Below are 7,543 nucleotides of genomic sequence, written 5' to 3'. Positions count from 1 at the left end.
GATAACGGAATGGTTTTGATGCTGATTTTTTTGTTAAAATAATTTAATTGAGCATGTAGGGATTGTTAGTTTTGATTTGTGAACTTCCAGTGATTTTGTTGCCGTCTTTCTATTATTGAACACTTATGAGGAAACATGCTTTCTATTCTTATTGTTGTAGGTGATTAGTAGATTCTGAATTGTTGTGGTTAGAAGTAACTGGCTCATGACGTTTTGCAAATATGTTGTAAATGAAATGCTCGCGTTGTTAAACTGATAATTTAGTTTATATTGTTTTAGTTGTGAGCTGTTGGGTGTGTCTTGTATATTACGAGGAAAAGCATGCTTGTGAACTGTGCAGTGAATTGGAATGTGGGAAATTTACCTGTAGGTGGTCATGGGAGGGTTAGTGAAGTGGTGAAGGGTGAAGGGTGAAGGGACGGGTTGGCAGTCCGTTAACTATGGGTGTTCTGATCTGAAAATGCATATGAATCGCTTGGAGGTTCAAAGCCTTGAGTAGTGGCCTTGGGAATAAATGACAAGGCCGAACGTCAAATTTCTGTAAATGAGTATTGGGGTCTTGGGGATAAATGTCAAGGACCAATACGCTGGGAAGTCATCGGTACCTTGGGGATAAACGGCAAGGAACGGTGCACAGTTCAGGCCTTGGGAATAAATGGCAAGGCCGAACATCAAGTTTCTGTAGAGGAGTATTGAGGCCTTGGGGATAAATGTCAAGGGCCAATGCGACTCGAGGAGTTAGGCTTGAAGGACTAAAGTAGAGTGGTGCTTGCGAAGTAGTGGTGCTAGGCCTTGGGAATAAATGGCAAGGTCGAACATCAAGTACTGTAAAAGGAGGGGGGGGGGCGGTATCTTGGGAATAAAGGTCAAGAGCCATCATGCCTCGAGAAGTTAAACGGGGAGTAACACAGGGGGGTGTAGAGGGAGGTTTAGTACTGTGGGACAAGAGCTAGTGAATCATTGGTTGTAGTCTTGGTAGTTCCGACGCATGTTGTTGTATGTAAATGTCAAGTTATTGTTTTTTTTTATCTCTCGCTGTCTATTTAATTGCCTTGCTATCGTTTTATTTTATATGCCGTGACTGTGAGCATGATTTTTGTGTTAGTTAGGAAGTGCTACTTACGGAGTACCTTACGTACTCACCCCCCTTTTTATCCTTATTTGTTTTCAGGTGTGAACAGGGTCGACCGCGGTGATGACGTGGAGAGGGCTTGACCGAGGAGGGATCACTAGTCGAGTTAGTGAGGATAGAGGGAAGGGTCGTTTGGTACGAGTAGCGTTGGGATTTATGTTATTGCTAGGTGTGGACCGAGGAGAAATTTTGTATTCTTTAGAACTACTTCATTTTTTTTATGGATGTTGTTGGTAAACGCGTCACTGTTGTCGTTGGAGTTTAGGTGTACGGTTGTTTTATTTATTTAAGAATTTTAGCCACTGAGGCGGATATGAGATGTCTTTGTTTTTAAATTGCCCACGGAGAGCGAAGTTTTGACAGTTTATAAAATTGATATTTCTGGTGGAACTTATGGGAGTCGAAGCTTTATTTCATTTAAATTATTTCCCCGGGAGTTGATTATCTCGTGTTTAGAGTTAAGGCTAGACAGGTGAATTATTTAGCGTTGCCTAGGATGGTATATAACATCTTGGGGCGTTACAGAAAGTCAAGCCGCACTCATTCAAACCAGGAGACCTCATCCTCAAGAAGTTTCTGACGCATGTGGGAGCGCTGGAGCAGAACTGGGCAGGCCCATACAAAGTTCATGAGATAGTTTGGCCCGACACGTACATTATTGCCGACCTGAACCGCAATAAGCTACCCCACACATGGAACGCTTAGCATTTACACATTTATTATCAATGAATGTAAAACAATCTAAGTGTAACTAGGTTGTATGCTTTATCAATAAACACTGATCTGCTTTGATCTAAGTCTACCTCGTCTTAAAAGAAGCCGAACTAAACTTAAATGGGGCGGAGGAGTGATATTAGAGTTGGAAGTGAAATAACTCACTGAGCTACTCGGATCATGCTTCCTCCATTCGTTAGTGGCGTTATAAAAAAAAGGTATACGTACATGCAAACTTTTTCACGCGCTAAGGACTCAGACAAGTCGGTTAAAGCAAAAAGCAAAAAGTAAACAGCAACAAAATTTCATTAAAAGTTTTTGAGAAGAGGTTGAGGCATATATATCTCAGCCATTACAAACTGAGACGAAGTACAATCGCTCTGACTTCGACAAGACAAAAAAAAGAGATAAGACATCGTGATCAGCAAGAAGTAGCGAAGACGTCTCAAGCTTTGGGGTTCGGGTCAAACTGGCCAACTACTAGCTCAACCACCTAAACTTCTTCGTCATCTTCAGCCTCCAGCTCCACCTCGTATTCTTGGTACACTGAGGTGAGGTCCAGGTCAGTCACCAGCTTCCTCACGGCATCAGTGGCGAAGTCAAAGCCCTTGTTGGTCAGCCCTTTCACCATGTTGTTAAACTTAGGCATCACCTTGATGGCGTTCTCTAGGTTGGTGTAGTTCGACTAGTTTTCCCTCTGAGCCTCCAGGTCGGCCTCAGCCTTCAGCCAGAGGTCCCTTTCATCCTTGGTCTTGGCTTCTGCGTCTTTCACAGCAAGACGGGCTCGGCTTAGATAGTTCTCTAGGACAGTGCACTCATTCTCCTCCACAGCCTTCTCGGCTTTAAGTTTGGCCACCTCGGCCTGCAGAGCCTCAATCACCTTGGCAGCCTCACGCTCCCAAGACAAGTTGACCTTCCTACCCGAGAGTTCCTTGCTTACCAAGGATCCAGCACAGCAGGCTATGAAGCATAGGTCGATCAGCTGGTCTATCAAAGCCTGCATGTAGTCGTCAGACTTCTCCAAAAACGACCCCTCGCAATGCTTCAATGAACGAGCCGAACTGTTACGAGCAGCTACCACAGCACTCTCGCGGAGGGTGCCAGGGGAGAAGTTGAATTTGAAGGGATAGTCGAAGTCATACATCTGAGCTGAACCAGGAGCCTCCCCTTCCAACGCTAGAACGATGGGAGCTGGAGGAGACCTTGACTAAGCTTCATCGAATCTGCGCGTTTTCTGAGCTGAGGCAGACCCTCTCTACTGAGACCCCGAGGGAGCTGACACCAAAGTCCATAGGGGCTTAGCTCGTAGGAGCAGTGATGATCCTGCAAAAGCGTGCGCCCCCTGCGCCAAAGTCCCTTCAACCCTAGGCCTCTTTTCAGCATGATTCGTGATTGGAGCATCCCTGACGCGCTTCTTACTCAAGGAGTTGAAGAATTTAGACACCATACTGTCAAGTCTGGACGCTCGGCTCGGCTCGAGGTAAGAAAGGCCGCAGTGGTGTAGATTCACCTCGTCCAAGAGTCTCTTGTACCAAATTTTCCCGAAGCACTCCATGTCTTCTTTGATCTCCACAGAAGTTTGGCTGAGTCGAGGTGGAGGACGAGGAACAACTGTATTGAATACAAAAAGAATGATACAAGTCAGCTCAGATCAAAGGGAAGTAGGAAAGGGCAAAACTCCTACTTGACCGACCCGAGGTGAAACTTACCTAACTCGTTAAACTCGCTAGGAACCTGGCAAAAAGGCTCCCCACCCCTAGTGACGAGCCATTCACCTGAGACGAGGAACCACCTGTCACGCTAGTGTTTATTAGCCGTATGGGATTCCATCATTTTACAAAAAGAATTTTGAGCTGATATATAGTATCGACCCGGGTGCTCATTGTAAGGTTTTATTATGTGAGTAGCGAAGAACTGACCTACGGTGAGGAGACGACTCTCATCGCCCGAGCTGAAGCTCCACCAAATGAACCACAATCCGAGGAGAGTGGCCCACCCATTGGGTGCTAGCTGGGCAGAGGCCAGGTTGGTGGCAGAGAGAAATCTTTGGATGAAAGGATGAAGAGGCAGCCGAACCCCATGATCAAACATCTGGAGGTAGAAGCCGACCCACCTGGGAGGAGGGTTATCTAGGCTTTCGTTGACCTGGGACAACCTCATCATGATGTTATAAGGTATCCTATATTCCTCCCTAAGTTTAACTTGGTCAGACTCTCAACAAACAGAAGGAGGAAGTTCAGGAACAGAGGTAGGGCTACCCGAAGTGGAAGCTTCGTTTGGGTTCAACTTGGCGGTCTTACTATTGGCTATGTCTAAATCTGGATCACATGCGTCAGGAGTAACCTCATATAAGATCAGCTCGGCTTTATAAGGGTTACGGTTTATACTGGAAATCGAAGCAGTGTCTTTGCGACTAGTGTAATCTCGAATAATACCCCCCAAACTCAGATGAAGATGCCATACAACATAATGAAAAAAGAATGTTGAGAGAAACACATAATGATTGACCTAAGACAGGTTCTAAACCGAGGTATTCTGAAGGTTGAGAGAGATTTAAGGAAATCTCAAAGTAAAAATAGAAGAAATGAAAAATGCGGAGTTGGCTATTTATAGAGAAGGGATAAACCGATCTCAACCGTTCGTGCAATTTGAATCCGACGGCCACAATCTAATCCCGCCAAAACAACAATAATTGGTGACGTCATTACATGTCAGCCCTACCAATGAATGCGTCATGATCTTCATAATGACGGCTCAAGTCAGCATCTCACCTCTTCCACGACACGAAGCTGAGCCAACGTTGGGCCACAGCTTAGTGGGGGCCAATGTTGGAGGTAGATTTCAACATACACGTGGCAAGTGATGAGTGGATGCAAAATGCGACACATGGCTTGTGAAGTGATTACGCTTGTTTACATGCGTAAAAAGAAGGTTTTAGATGTTGTTTTTACAATGTTTCAGCTTTGTTTCGGATTTTTCTCGGTCGTTTGAGTTCCAATTCATGCAAAATTCATATATTATGGTTTGTGGTTGGCTTATATTGTATTTATGACATTTTAGGACCATTTGGGAGTGCAAATTAATCAAAAGAAGCAAAAAGACGGAAAAACCATCATGGGAGGCGCCAGGCGCCTGGGAAGCCTGCAGAAAAACTGGTTTTCTTCCAACTTTGCCCTTAATGAAACACGTCTTCCAATGCGTTTTGGTGGTTCCAACCGATGCATACGTGTAGAAGAAGTGTTCCACTATCAGTTTGAGCACGATTTGGTCAGTCAAAAGAGTTGGAAATGGGTGATTCACCATCGTTTTAGGACCTACCTAACCAATTCTGCACAGCTATAAATTCCAGCAACTTCTCCACCAAATTCATCAAGCCTTGCTTCCTTCTCTTGATCATTTTTAGTGTTTCTTTGTTGCTTTCTAAGTACTTTTGAGTTGCTTTCATTAGTTGCTTTTCGTTTTTAAATCCCGAGCACTTTACATTCTTTTATTGAGCTTTGTTTTGTTTCCATTTGTACTTAGTTATTTTCTACTTATTCAAATATATAAAAATCTAGCACTTTGCTTATCTTCCCTTTGCCTTTACTTTATTTTTAGTTAAGAGAGTTGTGTTTTTGGAGGAAAGAGCATGTGACACTCTCCCTTGCTTGAAAGAGAAGGGCGAAGCTCTCAATCCCGATAAAAACTCTCCGTTAGTTAACTTTTGTTTTTCACACATGCATTCCACATTCAACCGTTTTACTTGCTGTATTTTCTTCAATATGTCTTCCTAAATTCCCGTCTTTAGCCCGGTTATGGATAGTTAGCCTTTTATGTCTAAAAAAAGTTGCTAAGAAGTAGTGTTTTTGCTTTCCATTCATTGCTCAACATGTTTTCCCAAAAAGTTAGGATTTAGAGAAGGCCACTGTAAGTCTTAACAAGTCAATACTGAAAAGGTTGCTTATTTGCATTGTCGAGTGGTTAAACCGAGGAGAGGAGCGCCTTAGACATAAGGGTTCCGCTTAAGTAGCCTAGACATAGGACCTTAACCCGAGGTTGCGACTATTTCCATCCTAAAACTAAGATATATCTCATAATAGACATATTAGGGAATATCTTAGGACTTTGAACTCGCTTAGACATAAGTCAAGTGAGAAGCGTAGTCGTTGGTTTCTAAAGTAAAAAGCATATTGTCCTTAGCATGTCCTTGATTCTTTGTTGGCTAACTTGAAGTAGTTCGGGCTAGGTTTTATCATTCTAAGTCCAAATCCCAAATCCAAACCATTATTTGTGACCACTTCCCATTTTACAAGAATCACTCATTCCAACATTCACTATTCTTTAAAACTTTATAGTTTGGAAATTGTTTAGAAGTCCTTGAGGATCGATACTTGGATACTCCATCCATTTTATATTACTCTGACAGGTGTGCGCTTGCATCTATATAATTGTTACCACGCTTAGCGCGTGCGTTCAGCATAAACGCCCAGTCAAGTTTTTGGCGCCGTTGCCGGGGACTTTAGTTTTAAAATTATTTTAAAATTCTTTTAGTTTTTATTTTTGTGAATTGTTGTTGGGTGTAATTTCCATCCACCGTTTTTGTTCTATATTTTTGGTCGTTTATCTCACAAGGGTAAGTTAAAGTGCATGAGCACAAGATCTTTTCTTCTACCTCTTGACCCTGAGATTGAGCGGACCCTTCGAAAAACTCGAAAGGAGCAAAGACTTCGAAAACAACTAGAAAAGCAAAAAGAGAGAGAAGGTGAAATCAGTCCTGAAAGTGAGGTAGAGAGTACAAGCACATCAATGGCAGATATTCCACCTCGTGATCCGGTTGATCCACCTGCTGTTAACGGTAATATGAGGGATCATGCAAGAAATGATGAATTCAACCATATCCAGATGGCGGACAACAGAGACGTGGCAATGCGAGAATATGCCGCCACGGCTTTTGAGAACTTTGATTCAGGGATAGTCAACCCTATTCCAGCCCACGCAAACTTTGAGCTTAAACCAATGATGTTCCAAATGTTGCAGACAATTGGACATTTTGGAGGGCAGGAACATGAGGATCCACATGATCATCTGAAATCATTCATTCAAATTGCAAATGCATTTCGATTACCTGGTATAACAGACGATGCTCTGAGACTAACACTTTTTCCATTTTCTTTGAAGGACCAAGCTAGAGCATGGCTCAATGCATTTCCACCGGGATCCATCACCACATGGGGGTCGTTAGTGGAGAAGTTCGTAACAAAATTCTTCCCACCTACTCGCCACGCTGATATCAGAGAGGAGATCATCTCCTTTAGACAGTATGATCGTGAACCTGTTCACGAGGCGTGGGAGAGATTTAAAGAACTAATCAGGAAATGTCCGAACCATGGCTTGCCGGCATGCATCCAGATAGAACATTTCTTTAGAGGCTTAGATCATCCTACTAAGATGATGCTAAACAATGCTGCCAACGGAGCCTTTACAAAGAAGACATTCAACGAGATAGTTGACATCCTAAATGACTTAGCTTCACATAACGAACTATGGTGTTCGCAAAGATCTAGGGCAGCACCAAAGAAGCAAGATCCAGCTGGAGTTTTGGCTCTGGACATTGCGACCTCGATGCAAAAAGAGATGGTTACAATGAACCAGAGGCTGAAAGAGATGGCATTGGGAATAAAAAATCCATTAGCCACGCCGATACAACCTGTGCAGTCG

At 43.3% G+C, this 7,543-nt stretch overlaps 1 non-coding gene across 1 annotated transcript; it reads right to left on the bottom strand.

Annotated features, from left to right (window-relative positions):
• Positions 1-7,111: 7,111 nt before the first annotated feature.
• LOC148210803 (small nucleolar RNA R71) lies at positions 7,112-7,218 on the bottom strand. The gene has a single exon (XR_015792007.1). It is a non-coding gene; the product is annotated as a small nucleolar RNA R71 (small nucleolar RNA).
• Between the last annotated feature and the right edge of the window lie 325 nt (positions 7,219-7,543).

The sequence above is a fragment of the Momordica charantia genome (genome assembly GCF_013281855.1).
Source record: "Momordica charantia cultivar OHB3-1 chromosome 6 unlocalized genomic scaffold, Mcharantia_2.0 BLBB01000006.1, whole genome shotgun sequence".
NCBI classification, from domain to species: domain Eukaryota; kingdom Viridiplantae; phylum Streptophyta; class Magnoliopsida; order Cucurbitales; family Cucurbitaceae; genus Momordica; species Momordica charantia.
The sequence above is the reverse complement of the archived record's forward strand: the minus strand, read 5'-3'. Positions and strand labels throughout refer to the sequence as shown.